Source organism: Cenococcum geophilum (assembly GCF_001692895.1).
Source record: "Cenococcum geophilum 1.58 unplaced genomic scaffold K441scaffold_58, whole genome shotgun sequence".
NCBI classification, from domain to species: domain Eukaryota; kingdom Fungi; phylum Ascomycota; class Dothideomycetes; order Gloniales; family Gloniaceae; genus Cenococcum; species Cenococcum geophilum.
The window spans coordinates 13043-29831 of NW_027137616.1; positions in this window are offsets into that span (position 1 = coordinate 13043).

Here is a 16789-nt window from a genome sequence, read left to right on the forward strand (position 1 = left end):
TAAATAATACTCTTTATTATATAATCTATAAGTATCTTACTAATAATAAGGATATTATATAGGATCCTATTTAACAACGTATCCGCTACTAGGGGTATACTATTAATCTCGCCGTCTAGGCCTTCCTCTTTAAAGATACTCTTAAACTTAAGGCTATAGAGTTATATAAAAGGAATAATATAAGTGGAAAGGAGTAAAGTTATAAGGAAGAGATTAAGTAGAAATAGGCCTTTTAAGTAATAGGCCCACTTAGTAAGCTTTATAATATTATAGTATACTTCTATACCTTAGTAAGTTATATAAAGGAGTTTAAGACTTTAGTTAGAAGACAAGTTCTATTTAATAATTGTATAAGATAGAATAGCTAGTATTAAATGCTAAGCGTTTTACTTAAGCATAAGTTAGGAATTAATAACTATATTAAAAGCAACTTTAATACGCTTAAGGAGGATTATATCTCGCTATAAGACTAGAAGCTTCTTTATATAATTTGCACCTTTTTAAAGCCATTCTATTGTGCAATATTAGAGATATAAAGAGATTATATAACACTCAATCGAGTACTCTTTATAATGGATGTACTTATTAAATATATAGAGAACTCTCTTATATATCTCTTCTTCTAGTTACTTTATTTAAGCTAAAGCTAATATTATATAATAGGCACTCTTTAAACCAAATAAAGCTCTCTTACTTTAAGTAAAAAATATATAAGTAAAGTTTAACGAGTACTACTAGAGAACAAATAACTCCCCTCTTTATACTACTACACTAATTCTTTACCTAAATTATTATATAAAGTATATTAAGACATTTTAGAAGAAGGAATAGTAGAAAATAATACTTCTAAAGGTTAATAGCTCTAGGAAACATACCAAGAATTAAAGAAGCCTATTACCTCTCCTTAAATAGTATTATATAATAAGCTATTATAAGATAAGTTTAAGGAACTTAATAAGTACGATTAAATTATAAATAAATTAAATAAAAAGGTTACTTAACTAGTAAGCTAGGATAAGTACAATAACTACTGCTCTAAAGTACTATACGAAATTAAAGTTTCTCTACTTTAGTAGTGGTCTTAAGAATAATAAATAAAGCGCTAGCTGCGGTTTTTACTTTTTATAAGAGAGGTACTTTTAATTCTAGCTATAAGTAATAAACTAGAGAGAGTATTTTTAGGAGGGCGTTATATGGTATTATAGGAGAGAATATAGCTTAGATTATAGAACCTTAAGAAGACGGAGTGTATAAAGAGCTAGCACCAGAGTGGAATTTTAAAAGGAATATAGTAGTCGTATAAAGAAAGGTATATTAGAGATATATTGTATAACACTAAGGGAAGGGGTATAAGATATATAAATAAAATAATTTTAGGCAAAGGTAACCACTAAAGGCGCGTAGGTAGCATAGGTAAATATATACTAACTTTAAACTTAATAGATTATAAGTTTAAATTTCACCGACGTCATCCTTTATTAAGAATTAGGAAATATAATTATCTAGTATACTTCCCGTCTTACTATATAAGAGATTCTTTGGTAACATTACTATACTATAAGTAAACTCTCCTCTTTATATAATATACCTATATAACTAACTACTCTTAAGATAAGTAGGAGAGGGTAGAAGCTTTACTAGCGATTAATATAGAGGCTTAGGTAGAGGGGGTATTAAAGAAGCAGGTATAGATAGGGAGGCCTTTATATATAAATACAATTCTAATTTAAAGCTATAGATATCTAAATATAATTATAAGTAACCTATATTACTTATATAAGGTAGAGAGCTAATTAACGCTAGCCCTATAAGGCCTATGCGGCGACTCCGCGTCATTTAGTAGGCCTTTACCCCTTTACTAAGTATCGGAGTCTCCCAGTGTTCTATAGTAGGTGCTATAGAAATTACAAGTAGCGGGATTATAGAGCTTAATATTTATTGTATAATAAAAATTCTTAGCCTATAGTGGCGGCAGCGGGAGCACTAGAGGATAAGGATCGGATTATAGAACTAAAGGATAATAAAGAATAGATAAAAGTTACTAATTTTGTGTTAGGTAAAACCTAAGTAGATAGTTATATAGCCGCAAGGTATAGGCGACCCTAAGGTAACCCAGGGGTGACTCGCCCGTAAGGTACGTGCTCTATATATACCTAGAGAAAACCCTTCCTACCTTATATATAGACTCCTCCTTTTCCTTTAAGGATTTGTCTCTGTCTATATAATATACCTATTGTTCTATTATTGGACTCCCTATTTACATCTTTACCTTATATTTAAATCCTTACCAATCCCCTTAGGAGGATAACCGGTTTAATTTTTCTATAATACCTCTAAAAAGAAAACTGATGTCTACACCCGACGGTAATACGCTAGCGATGTAACCGTAAAATGCCTTAGGATCTAGTGTAGACGAAACCGCTAGAAGTATACTAGTAGCATCTAAGCCATTTTCTAAATCTTAAAACGATTAGATATCTATAAACGCTAAAGACTAGTTTAACTTATATACCTAGGCTTAATAGGAGCTTAGTAAGGTTACTAGCGTCCTACCTAATACTGCTAATATAAAGGAGCTAGATAAGCTGGCTAAGAAAATAGCTAACTTATAGAGCATTATTAATTTAATAAAGCCCTCCCGTTGCCTCTCTAGTAAAGAGTATAAGTTATATAGTAAACGCATACGCCGAATAAATCTTAACGCCCTAGTTAAGAAGTTACTACTTAATATTAGTGGTACTCCTTAACAGTATTTTAACTGGTTAATTGCCGCAGTTAAGAACTAATTTAAGGTTAATAACGCTGACTATAACTGTAAGCGACGCACGCGCTAGGCTATTAAAGGTCTTATAAAAGAGAAGATAATTACCTAACTAGTTTATTACTGGTTAGGCACTAAGGATAAGGGTCCTTTACTATAGGATAAATTTAAGACTATGGTCTAAGACTAGATTAGGAACCCTATAGTAAGACGCTTTAATAACGCTATAATATACTATACGGCTGTTATAAAGGAGAATTAGAGGTTTAATGTCTTCCTAGCCTATATATATAGCTTAGAAGACCTTTTCTTATATACTCCTTTTATTAATCCTAAATAATAGATAGACTTTTAGTTCTTATATCTCCTAGCCTATCTATAAGCAGAGATCTTCCGCTAGAATTTTGCCTAATAGGTAAAAACCGCTGAAGACCTCTTTAACGAAATCCGCCGTGTAGAGTAATTGCTTAATACTATAAAGCTTGCGGAAGATTGTGTAAGTAGTAACGGTAAATTATTACGTATAAAGCGCGGCTATAGCATAGGCTCTATAGAGTTAGGCTTAGGGAACAGAACCTAAAAAGGGCGACGCTTTTCTAAGTAAACTCCTAGGGAGACTACCTAAAAGCTAGATGGCTTAGGGGACCCCCTAGACGCTAGTGCTGCGTAGGCGAGTTAAAGGACTATAGGCGGCTACTATAAGGAATACTAGAAGTAGGCTAATAAAGAAAAGTTAACTTAGGCTTTGGAAAACCTAAAGCCCTAGTAGCGTATCTCTCTTAACTATAACTAGGGCCTAATATAGAGGGAGAGAAGAAATATATTATGGTATATGTTGTAATGGATACGCCCTAGGGCGAAGTCCGCCTACGTACTTTATACAATAATAGGTACTAAATTAACCTTATTAATTAAGATATTGTCTATAGGTTTAACCTGCCTATACGCTACGCGCTATATTTACGTAAACCTATTATATATTTCCTTAGTAGCGACTAGATAATAATTTAGGATGCTTATAATCTAATAGTTACTACTAGCGACTTTTAGGGTACCTCTTGTACTATCGGCCCGTAGACCTTTTGGGGCGGCTTATTTAATAGTTATAATATAGTTCTTAAATAAGATTAGCTTGCGGAAGCAGATCTATTAATTAGCTTCCATTTTAGATAGTTTATCTAGGGTACTTCGGACCCTAAACGCCTCTAGATAATTACCCTTAATATTCTTTTAGCAGACATTAAGGCTGGCGAAATAGTCTATTTGATATAGCTAGAAGACTTTATTTTTACGCCGGTTGTAAATATAATAGAGGACCTGTTGTTATTAGCAGTAAGTACCTATATAGACCCTTTAGACGTAGAGATACTGGTTATAAATATAGTAGAGGACCTGCTGTTACTGGCAGCGAGTACCTATAGAGACCCTCTGGTGCTGGCGCAGATTACCTATATATAAGGGGGAGGTAATTAAAACCCTAAAACTATTAAGTATACTATAGTAGAGCTATATATACTCTTAATGCGAGCACACCTATAAAACGTATATCGGCTACACCCTTCTCTTTACTAGCTTCCGAAAGCACACTACTATATAATAGTCGCTTTAACCTCCGTAGCCCTTAGCCTACTAGATATATATAAGGAGGAAATTAATATCTTCTTTAACGAGCTAGTAAGTATACTACTGTAAAACTCTAAGTATAACCACGTAATTAACTTAGAAGAAGGCAGGACGCTACTATAAATGCCCCTCTATAACCTCTTATAGAAAGAGTTGTAGATCTTATAAGAGTACCTAGATAGTGCTCTTAAAAAGGGCTAGATTAGGCCTAGTAAGTCGCCTACTAGAGCGCCTATTCTCTTTATACTGAAAGCAGACGGTATAATATAGCTATACGTTAACTATAGACGCCTAAATAAGATTACGATTAAGAACTAGTACCCCCTACCGCTAGTTAGCGAACTCTTTAATAGGCTTAGCTATGTAAAGATATTTATAAAGCTAGATCTTTATAATACGTACTATAGGATTTATATTAAAAAGGGAGATGAATAGAAGACCGTATTTAAGACACGCTATAGTCACTTTAAGTACTTAGTAATGCCCTTTAGTTTTATTAACGCCCCTATAACTTTTTAGAGCTATATTTATAAAGCTCTAGAAACCCTAGTAGATACTATTTATATAGTTTACTTAAATAATATTCTTATCTACTTAAATAACGAGGACAAGTACGTTGAGTACATTAAGTAGGTACTGCGACAGCTCCGCGCTTAGGGCCTATACGCTAAACTATTAAAATATATCTTTTATACTAAGAACATTAAGTTCCTAGGCTTTATTATTACCCCTAGGGGTATTATAATAGACCCTAACCGCGTAAAAGTAATTAAGGAATAGCCTAAGCCTAAGTCCTATAGGGATATCTAGATCTTCCTTAGCTTTGCTAACTTCTATAAGCGATTTATCTGGAACTACTTAGATACCGTATACCCCCTGCACGTATATCTTATATAGGTATATTACAACCCAATGTTAGATAGGGAGAAGAAGAAGAAGCGCAAGTTAAAAGGGCCTATTAAATAGTATTAACCTTAGTCCTAGCCTAATAATGCGTAGTAGGCGTTCTATAAGCTACGTGCTACATTTATATAGGCTTCTCTACTTTACTACTTTAACCCTAATTTACCCCTAATAGTAATTACTAACGCTTCCGATTATACCTATAGTAGTATACTTTTACAGCCTTTAGGGTAGAGAGATTAACTCTACTAGCACCCGATCGCTTATTGTAGTTAAAAGCTTACTAGCCTAGAAGTACGGTATAATACGTATAATAAAGAATTACTCGCTATAGTGTAATGCTTTAAGATATAGCGCTATTACCTTAAATACGCCGCGTATATAACGTGCGTACTCTGTAATTATAATAATCTTAGGTACTTTATAACTACTAAGAGCTTATTTGCTTACTAGGCTTAGTATGCTAAGGAACTAGCTAAGTTTAATTTTAAGATTAAATATAAGCTAGGTAAAGCAAATCCTACTAATATACTATTTTGGCGCCTAGATTATACTAAAGGCTTTAAAAATAGCAGTAAGAGGATACTCCTTAATACTATACTGCCTATATTATAGTAAAAGTTGCGGGTTATAGGCCTTATGGGCGGCCCTAGTGCTACTATACTAAACTAGTAAGTAGCATGCGTATAGTATATAAGTGACCCTTATAAACTTGGCGCCGGTAAACTAGAGCGTCCTACTATTCTCTTTAAGACTACTTTAACTAACCTAATAGCGCTTAACCTTAGGGAAGACCCCTTAGCCTAGGCTATAGTCCCCTATAATAACCCGGCGAGTTACCTATATATTATATATTACTTTACTAGTACTAACTTTACGTAGAGTCTCGTGCTATAGTAAGAGGTAGTAGTAGCTGCTTTAGCTAAAACGGCGTTTATAGAATACCCCCCTAAGTTACTAGTTAATTTTATTTATGGAGTATAAAAAAGGGACGCCTTTATACGCTTTATATATAATTAGTTAACTTAAAAATAAATTCCTACCGGTAATAAGGACTATACCCTTAATAATTAAGGACTCCTAAGGCAAAATAATAAGGTCTAGGTGCTAAATTATATACTACTATAATAGGAGATCCTTAAGCGGAATTATAACGATTCTATAGGCGGCTACTATAGTTTTAACCGTACTTTTAAGGTAATTATGCGGAAGTATACTTGGAATGGCCTTACCTAGGACCTCCGTAAATACCTAGATAATTATAATACCTACTAACGCTCTAAATCGCGCCGCTATAAACCCTATAGTGAGCTGTAGCCTCTCTAGGCCCCTACCCGAGCCTAGTGGCATTATTTACTTAACTTTATTACGGATCTCCTAGAGTTTAAAACTCCTAATAGTGTAGAGTATAACTCTGTCCTTATCCTTATAGACCGTTTTATAAAGCTAGTACGCTACTATTTAGTGCGTAAGATAATTAATGCTATATAACTTATAGAACTCTTATTTAAAGTCTTTATATAAATAGGGCCTCTAGATAATATTATCTTTAATAGGGGTAATATATTTATAAGTAAGTACTAGAGCACTATATACTACCATCTCCGCGTTTAATGTAAACTTAGCACTGTATTTTATCTGTAGATAGATAGTTAGACAGAGCGTTAGAACTAGGAGCTTAAGGTATACCTACGTATATTTACGAACTAGGAATAGTTTAATTAGGCCTCCCTACTTAAAGAAGCAGCCTTTACCTATAACTCTAAGGTCTATACTATAATAAAGCGTTCCCCTATTAAGCTCGCCTATAGCTGGTTACTAAACGTCCCGGATAGAGTCCTAGATAGCGTTTAAGACACCTAGTAAGGTAGGAAGGGGTCTAAGTTAATAAATGTTTAACTTATAGAGACGTATCTATAACGCCTGCGCCTTATATATAAGGTAGTAGTAGCGTCGATAATATATGCCTAAAAGCTTTAGGTAAAATACTATAATCGTTACTACCTGGCTAAGCACTTCGCCGTTAGTAAATAAGTCCTGCTTTCCTTTAAGAATATCCGCACAAAATATCCCTATAAAAAGCTTAACTATAAGTTTATAGGACCGTTTTAGATCCTAGAGCGCGTAGGGTAGTAAGTATATAAGCTAGAGCTTCTACTTACTATAGTATAGCTCTACCTAGTCTTCTATATCTTCCTACTAGAGCCTTATAGGTTACGCCCTAGGTTTTAACCCCCAGTAGTAAAAGAGCTTAAGGAAGGCAGCTAGGAAGTAAAAATAATCGTCGCCTACTAGGATTATGCTAGACAACTATAGTACCTTATTAAATGGCTAGGATGGCTAAATAAGTATAATAAATGGAAATATAAGATAGAACTTAAGAATTGTTAATAACTATTAGATAAGTACCGTAAGCGGGATACCCTAGCCTTACAGCCGAAGTGTAGGCAAAAAGTAAGCGCTGCTGTTAAAATATAACCTATATTAAAGCGGAGTAGAGGATGTCCTAAGGGATTAAAGAATAAGTAATAATTACTATAAGAACTACAGCCTTAATTTAGAAAGTACCCTTCCTAAACCTAGTCTATTACTCTATACTAGCTAAGTAGATTGTTTATATATTAGAGAATAGGCCCGTCTATAACTAAGGTCTATTTAATTAGGGTCCACGACCTACTAGTAACCCGTTAGTAGTAACCTATACCAATAACTTATATACTATTCTACGTATATACTACGCAGATAACGCATAAGGCTAAAGTATGGGTTAGCGGCGGGTTTAATAGATATATAGCCTTATCGTCCTAATCTGGCTATATGTAAATAACCTATAACCTACCCGCGAAGTATATATAGCGCTATACTAGTATAGCGTAAGGCCAAAGTAGGGTTAGTGGCGGATTTAACAGGTATATAGCTTTACCGTTTATAAATCTAGCTATATGCGAATAACCTATAACCTACCCGCGAGGTACTAGCGACCTACCTACATAAGTAAGCTTTGGAATATTTCTGGTAGTAGCTTATCGCAATAGATTTTCCTATAATATTTTAGGCCTATATAAAAGGCTGCCTAAAGTGCTTTAAAGCTATCTACCTCCTTAAGGTAAGTTAAATGAGCTATATACCATTTAGGTAGCCTTCTTAATTATTTACCCTTTATAATATTATCTTCCTTAATAGCTGCGCCGTTATCCTATAAGTTATCCTCTATAGGTACGTATTTATAATACGGTTATTAATAGGTAGAGTAAGCTAAGGAGCTTAAGGACCCTTTAGTAGGAATTAATTAAGGTTCTAGCGTCTTATCTAAGGTAGGTAGGAAATTATCCTTTAAGGTTTATAAGCTTGCTACGTTATTATCTTAATCAGTTACTTAGTCTTAATTTCCACCAAAATCTGCCTATTGATTTTTACCATTATCCACTTAAATCTTATTTAAAGTCTCGTTATCATTATCTAACGTTTTATTAAGCTTTTCCTAAAGCGTTCTATTAACTTATAATATATCAATTACCTTTAAAATTTGATTAGCGCGTTTGCGGAGCAGATTCGCAAAATTTAGCTAATTATTATTATAGAGTAATTGCTTATTAAACGTTATATCTCTTGTTTAAATTACCTTCTTTTTACTAAGTATATAAACCCTAAAGATATTTATTAACTAGTACCTAACTAGATATCTAATATAAGCCCTTAGCTTAAGCTTTTAAATATATAGAAGGTTATATTTAAGCGGGTAAGCTCTATAGCCGTATATACGTAGATAAGCTATATTTAGTTTTAATGGTAAAAGGCCTAGTGCTAACTAAAGCTTTTTAAAAGGCGTTATCTAGTTAAGCTAGGCGTTTGGTGTCCTATTAATTTAATATACTATAGCTCTAATAATCTCTGGCTAGAGCTCTTCTAGTAATTAAGCTTTAATTTGTATATAACAAGACTTAATAATAATCACCCCCCTAAAACGTTTAGTAGAACCGTTTTAAGACTTTATATATAGGGCCGAGTATTACGGACCTTATATCGGCAGTAGTACGACTACTAAGAAGGGATATAAACGGGTTGGTTAAGGTAGTATGGGAGGCGCTAAAACCGATCAAGCTATAGGACAAGGGGTAGTTAAGTTATATGGTAAGTTACGTTATAAGTTTGGAACGTAGGAACGTAGGAATGTGGGAACGTGACGTACTAATATACTAATATATTAACGTACTAAACCCTTTACTATAGGGAGGAGTTATATATTTAAGGACGTACGGTCTCTATAAATAGTTTCTCTTTTTTATAGTAAATCTTAGAATATAATTAGAGTTAATCTATTAGGTAACCATTCCACCAGTTATATTTACGTTGTTGACTATTCTATACTTATATACCCAGCCCATTAATAAGTCCACCGTAGTATTTCCTATAAGGCCTTATTATATATTTACTACTAAGGTTATAGTAAAAAAAGTTAAATAATATGCTACTAAAAGCAGCCACTATAACGCCATTAATAGTAGCAACTATATTAGGATTAGGTAACGACACTAGTATAGCAGAGACTAACTCTTAACTAGTTACCGTTGGACAGCTATAGGAAATAGTTAATCAATTAATAGATAATAATAGGATATTTAAAGAAATGATTAATAGAATTGGAGCAGCTAAGGTTAAGTTACCCTTAATTAAGCGATTCTTAGGGAAGAAGTTAAAACTTAAAGAATTCCTTATATAAATATACTTTAAGGTCACGCAAGAAGGAGTAAAACTAGAAACGCTTACGGATTAAGTCGCTTATATAGGATTATTCTTAATAGGAAGGGCACTTAAGTAGTTTAAGCCTTACCTTATAGAGGTATAGGAATATAGTATAATAACTACTAACTAGGAGGTATAGTATATATTCTTAAGTTGGAACGGGTTCGCGGAATAATTAATATAGATATTTAGGGACCTAGAGGCAACTACTATAGTAGAAAGAAAGCTTTAAAACCTAGTATAAAGAGCTTTAGCAATTAAGTATACAATATAATTTTAAATATTAGCAATATAGGTTAAATAGAATAATAAGGCGCTTATAGCATAGTATAAGTAAGGACTTAAGGTAAAAGTCTAGGACGTAATTATCCTAATAGAAGATACGGATACTCTTAGGGATTTAATTAATTAAGTAATTAAGATTAATAATAGGATCTACTAAAGAGAGTAGACTAAGAAGGGTTAGAATAAAGTTCTATAGTTATATAAGGCGTAGGGCACGTAATAATAAAGTTAAAGTTAGAAACTATAGTATGGCGTAGAGCCAATAGACCTAAGTAGTACTAAATAAAATAAGAAATAAAATAAACAACTATAAAAACCTAGAGGATAAAAATTAAGTAATTAAAGGTTTAAGGAGTAGAGGCTAAACTAGGGATTTTAGCAGCAGAAGACGTTTAGGCGGACTCTATAATAAGAAAAATAGTTTAAAGAAGGGGCTTATATAAATTATAGGAAATAAGGTTATTATATTAAAGACTATAAAAGTGGACAGAGCTACTATATAGTAAAAGGAATAAGACTAGTAGACGATATATACGTACTAAGGGATAATAATATACTACGAGGAGCAAAAGAGTGTTTAATTAAAAGTTTCGCGTTTTATTATAACAACGCATGCTAGATTTATAAGGACGCTAAGTATAGCGTAAGCTACTAGCTATAAAAGCTAAAGTTAATAAAGTTTAGAGGAACTAATAAACTATCTTATAGATTAGATATTAAAGATAATAAATTTAATATAGGCGAAATATTTAATAATAATAAGGTAATAAAGGTAGCTTACTAGGAGTATATAGACCTTAGAGATATTATATAAGAGGTAAAGAATAATTCTACTATAGAATAGGGAATATTAGTAGGGATTAAGACCCCACTAGATACGATGTCTATCGCTTTATAAAACATAAGAAAAGTAGGATAGTAAACTACTTTGGCACTTAATAAAGGCAAAAGGTTAAAGACTTAAGATTTTTAAGACGAGATAAGAAATAACTAAGGTTTTTAAGATAAAATAAGGTAAGCTTAAGGACCTATAACGGATAACAACTAATAGAGTAGAGTAATAGCTTAGTTTAGTAATATATAAATAAGCTTGGGACGAAGTTTCCTAAAAGTATAAGATTTTTAGGACAAAATAAGTAAGATTTAAGACTTTTAAGACAAGATAAGAACACTATAGAAGCCTAGTTAGACTAAGGCTAGAGCTAAGCTTAAAAAAGAAGTAAGCTTAGGATTAAGAATCCTATAGGACTAAGATTTCTAGACGTAAATAAGGACTATTAAACAAACTAAGATTAAGAAGTAGGAAGACTTTAAGAATCTACTTATAAGGCGAAAACTAAAAGAAACTATAATAGAATTTAGGCAACGAATTATTGTATAGTAAGAATAGAAACTAGATTAAAAGACTAGTATACTAGGTTGTACTAAGGATAGAGTACCTATATAAAGAATTACTAATAGGCTTAAAGTAGGCATGCTAAGAGCTAAGTAGCTTACTAAACTAGAAAGTAAATGTAACGGAACCTTGTAGTAAGTACTACGATGGGCTCGTTAATAGGCTAGGTGTATAGGTATTAAATAAAGTCAATAACGTAATAATAACTGGTAGAGTGGTTGCCTAATAAATTAACTTTAATTATATTCTAAGAATTACTATAAGGAAGGAACTATCTAGGTAGGGATTAAGGGTCCTTAAATATACAACTATACTCCTAAGAAAGTCGTTGCTCTATCTGCTCTATCTACTCTATTTACTCTATTATAGATCTCGTAAATTATATAGATTATATAGATTATATCACGTGACCTTACTTACTATTCCTCGTTATATAGTTCTATGGGTTTTATCCTAGACTATGCCTATATTAACTAACTAGCTTCTTCTAACTCTTCTCTAAGTAGTTATAATATTGTACTTAAAGCATCTATAACACTATCTCCCTCCTCTCTATCTTTGTCCTTAAAGATACCTAGTATCTCTAAGTTATTTACTAGAGGTATAATATTTATCTAATTAATTTGGTTAATATTATTACTTATTATACCTAAAGCATCTTTTTTTTTCTTTAACTCTCCGTTATATGCGTATAGTTTCGTCTATACTATTACTTAGTAAGATAATACCGTCTCTATATTCTCGTTATGTAAAAGAGGGGTTAGTTTATATTATATTAGCAAGTCCTTTATCTTAGCAACCGTCCTCTTATTTAAAGTGCACTAAAGTAAACGTTTAATCGCTTTATAACGTTTATTCTATTTCTAATGCTAAGTATACGCATCCTATTACTCTTAATAGTTATTAAGTTCCCTAAGTAATTTATTATAGGGTCTTATATTTAATCTGCTGCTATAAAGCTTAATAATAAACTATTTATTACTCTAGCGGAACTTTGTTGTTCTTATAATGCTAAAAAGGAGGCTACTAATACTTAACAATGTGCCCTTAATTCTCGTCTTACTATATCCACTTAGTTAATCCGCCTTAAGAAGGTGCGTAAAAAGGTTTATTTTAAGGAGTAGAAACTTATAAAATAAGGTTTATAGAAACTTAGTGATAAAAGAACTAACTTTCTTTCTGTAGTAAAGGAAATAACTCTAAGTAGTTTAGCAGTTGCTCTTTCTAGGTCCCCCTTAGGTAACTTATTCTTTAGCGATCCTTCTTTATTAATATTACCTAACCTTTTTACTTCTAATACTCCTATACCTTTCCTATAGCGTTCTTTAAATTCTTTAGTAGTTCCTAAGTAGTCTTATTATAGCCTATCCACTTTACCTTATACTATATTTTATTGTTAATGTCCTTATAACTAATAATCTTTAAAACTTATTATTTATCTTCTTCCTGTCCTCTATATATGTCTGCCTTATAAACTAGTGGCTTAATATTCCTATATACTGGCTCTAGCATTATAATATGCTATATAGGGTAGATCTTTATTTTAGCTAGTAGGTTTAACTTAAANNTAACTANTNAAATNNTCTANNTAATTTTAAANGGTCCTAGTCTAACGTNGTCNAANTTCTTACTTAGTTGTTAACTCTTAAAATTTTTATATAGTAGCTATACTTTATCTCCCTCCTTAAGATCTAGTCCCTTAGATCTNTTAGNNTTATANTATNTNTTTATTNTNTANTATANTACCTTAGCTNTNTNTATAAGGNNTNTATAAAGATTTATTAAAGTCTCTATTCTTTACTTAGCTTTACTACTTATCTTCTTTACTTATTATGGCGATAATAATATTCTTGGCTTATATCCATAATTTGCCTTAAATAGTGATATACCCATTTCTTCTTATAGTGTTGCATTGTATATAAACTATATAATTAGTAATAGCGATACCTAATTATTTTGTGTGTAATTAATATAGTATTTTAGATACTACTCTAGTGTCTAATTTAATCTTTCTGTTTAACCGTCTATCTGCGGATAATATAGGTAGAAGTTACTGCCCGAACTCCTTACTCCGCTAAGAATACCTCCTAGAATGCTGCTATAAATCTTAGATCTCTATTTAATATAATCTTACTTAGTACTTTATGCCTTATAAATACTTCTTTAACGTAAATTCTAGCGACATCCTCTACTAAGATTTCTTCTGTATAGGCTATAAAGTATCCCTACTTTATAAGCTTGTCTACTATTACTAAGATTGCGTTATAATCCTATCCGGTAATAGGGTCTCTTAATTTTGGTAACTTAATAATAAAGTCCCATAATATAACCTCCTATGGTCTCTTTAGTATTTTAATAGGTTATAGCCCTCTATATGGCTTATGCCTCGTTAGTTTATTTCTTTAATAATTTAAACATTTCCTTATAACTTATCTTGCTAGTCCCTAAATTCTATTAATAATATACTCCTCTTAAAGTCTTAATACTAAGCCTATAGCTCCGTTGTGTCCTTAAGTTAATCCTTTATAAAACGACTTAATAAACTCCTTTATAATAGATCTTGGCACATACGTTGCTTTTTAATTTTCGTACTACTCTGCGTCTAAATCCTCTACCTATACGTCTTAGATCTTCTATATCCAATTATTCTTTAGTAATTTATAGATATTTTCTTCTTGTATTACTGCGATTTTTGGATAATTATACCTAATTAATCTATCTATATCCTTTCGCAATAAAGCCCCTAATGGCTTTTTATTATTTTATAGTTTAGCCTTTTTACTTAGAGTATCTACTCGTGCATTCTCTGTACCCTTAGTATGCTAAATCTTGAAATAGTATTCTATAAGCATCTCTGCCTATCTAACCTATCTTTAGTTAAGTTCCTTCGTCGTTAGGAATTCTATTAGATTCTTATAATCCGTTCTAACTATAAATAGTTTCTCTATGCCCTATAAGAATGCTCTCTATTCCTTTAGTGCTGTAACTATACCTAATAACTCCTTATTATAGATGTTATAGTTTAGTTTTAGTAGTGTTATCTTCCTACTATAGTATGCCACTGGATGCTATCTATCTAAATGCTTTTGTATAAAGTATGCTCCTAGTATAAAGTCTAATACGTCTGTTTCTATAACCGTCTTTAGTTCTAGTTAATAGATCTTAAGAACTAGCTCCTAGGTAAACAACCTTTTAACTTCCTTAAATAGTTCTTATTATTCCTTTCCCTATACCTATAGTTCTTCTTTCTTTATTAACCGCGTAAATGGCTTAATATCTTTTAACTATTGCGCTATAAACCTTCTACAGTAATTATAAAACCCTAGGAATAATCTTAACTGTATAACGTTTTCTAGTTCTTACTAATTTACTATAGCCTTAATCTTCTTTAGATCTATACTAAGTTGGCCTAGTTTAATAATAAATCTAATAAAATTGGTCTTCCTAGTAAAGAACTCGCATTTCTTAATTGCTACTAGTATCTATTCTTCTTATAGTCTCTNTAAGACCNATTTAANNTATTNTCCNTATTCTTCCTTAGTTATTAAGTAGATAATAATATTGTTAAGATATACCATAACAAATTTATTTAAGTATTCCCTTAACATATTATTAATTCGCTTTTAGAACGTTGCTAATACATTTATAAGCCTAAATTGCATAACTAATAGTTTATATAGTCCTTCCTTTAACCTAAAGGCTGCCTTCTATTTGTTGCCTTCCTTAATCCTAATCTAATGGTACGCCTATCTCAGATCTATCTTTATAAAGATTTGCGCATTGCCGATCCTATCTTAAATTTTGCTAATTAAGGGTAAAGGATACCTATCCTTTCTAGTGATGCTGTTTAACTGTCTATAGTTGATATATAGCCTTAGTTTGCTATTTTTCTTTAATATAAACAGTACTGGATATCCTGCTAATAACTACGATGGTCTAATGTATCCCTTTTATAAGTTCTCCTGGATAAACTTTTTAAGTGCTCTACTTTCCTCTTTAGTAAGCTTATAGATTGGAAAGAACCTTAAACTTATTTCTAGTTTTAATTCTATCTTATAGTCCTATGCTATATACTCTAACAGCTTCTTACTTTCTAGTAACTATAGTTTCTTGCTATACTTGTGATATCTCTTTAGTATATAGCTTAGCCCTTTTTCTATCTCTTTATAGGTTGCTCCTACTTAGTACTATACTAACTTGGCTTATTATTATATCTTACGGCGTTAAGTATNNCTAATATNNACCTAACCTNTAATCTAATTAATNTTTNGATTNTATTCCTATAACTAAGGCATTCCTAGTACTACCTTATTATTCCCTAATGGTAATATATTAAAAGACATCTTAACTGGTCTTTCTTTAATGGTTAGCTAAATAGGTCCTGTTTTAAGATTAATAATACCCCCTCTATAGGCTATCGGATCTTCTAAAATTGTTACTAATAGGTAAGGGTGTTCCTTCTATTTATATAGTAACCCTATTTTTTTAACTGCTGCTAGCAAAATATGGTTCCTTATTACTCCACTATCTATTAGTGCCTTAAACTGTTAATCTTGCTACTTAACTTATAAATTTAAGTGTTGTCCTTAAATTCCTTTAAGGGTTTAAGGCTCTACTACTGGTTCCCTCTAGTCCTATAGGCCTCTACTTTTCCTAACTATTAGCTGCTTGATCCTATTTATACTTAGTCTAACTTAGGCCAATACTTAGTTTACTTTTTATCTTTAATATACTATGGATAGGTGTTTTCTAGATATTCCTACTACTGTCGTCTATTTAGGCATTCTTTTATAAGGAATCTTCCTAGTTAAAGTATTAAGTCCCTTTATTCTTAAACTTTTACTAAATGCCAACCATATATATACTTAGCGTTTTAATATTTCGCCTCGTCCGTTATCTAATATATTCTTATTAGATACTTCCGATTTTTATCCTTTAGTACTCTATATATATTATACGCATTATCCACGTATACTATCTACGATAGTATATAATATGCTTAATATCTTAGGTTAACTCTTAGCTTATTTTTATCCTTAAGTTTAAACCTTTCTTATGTTAATCTGAGCGTTATAACT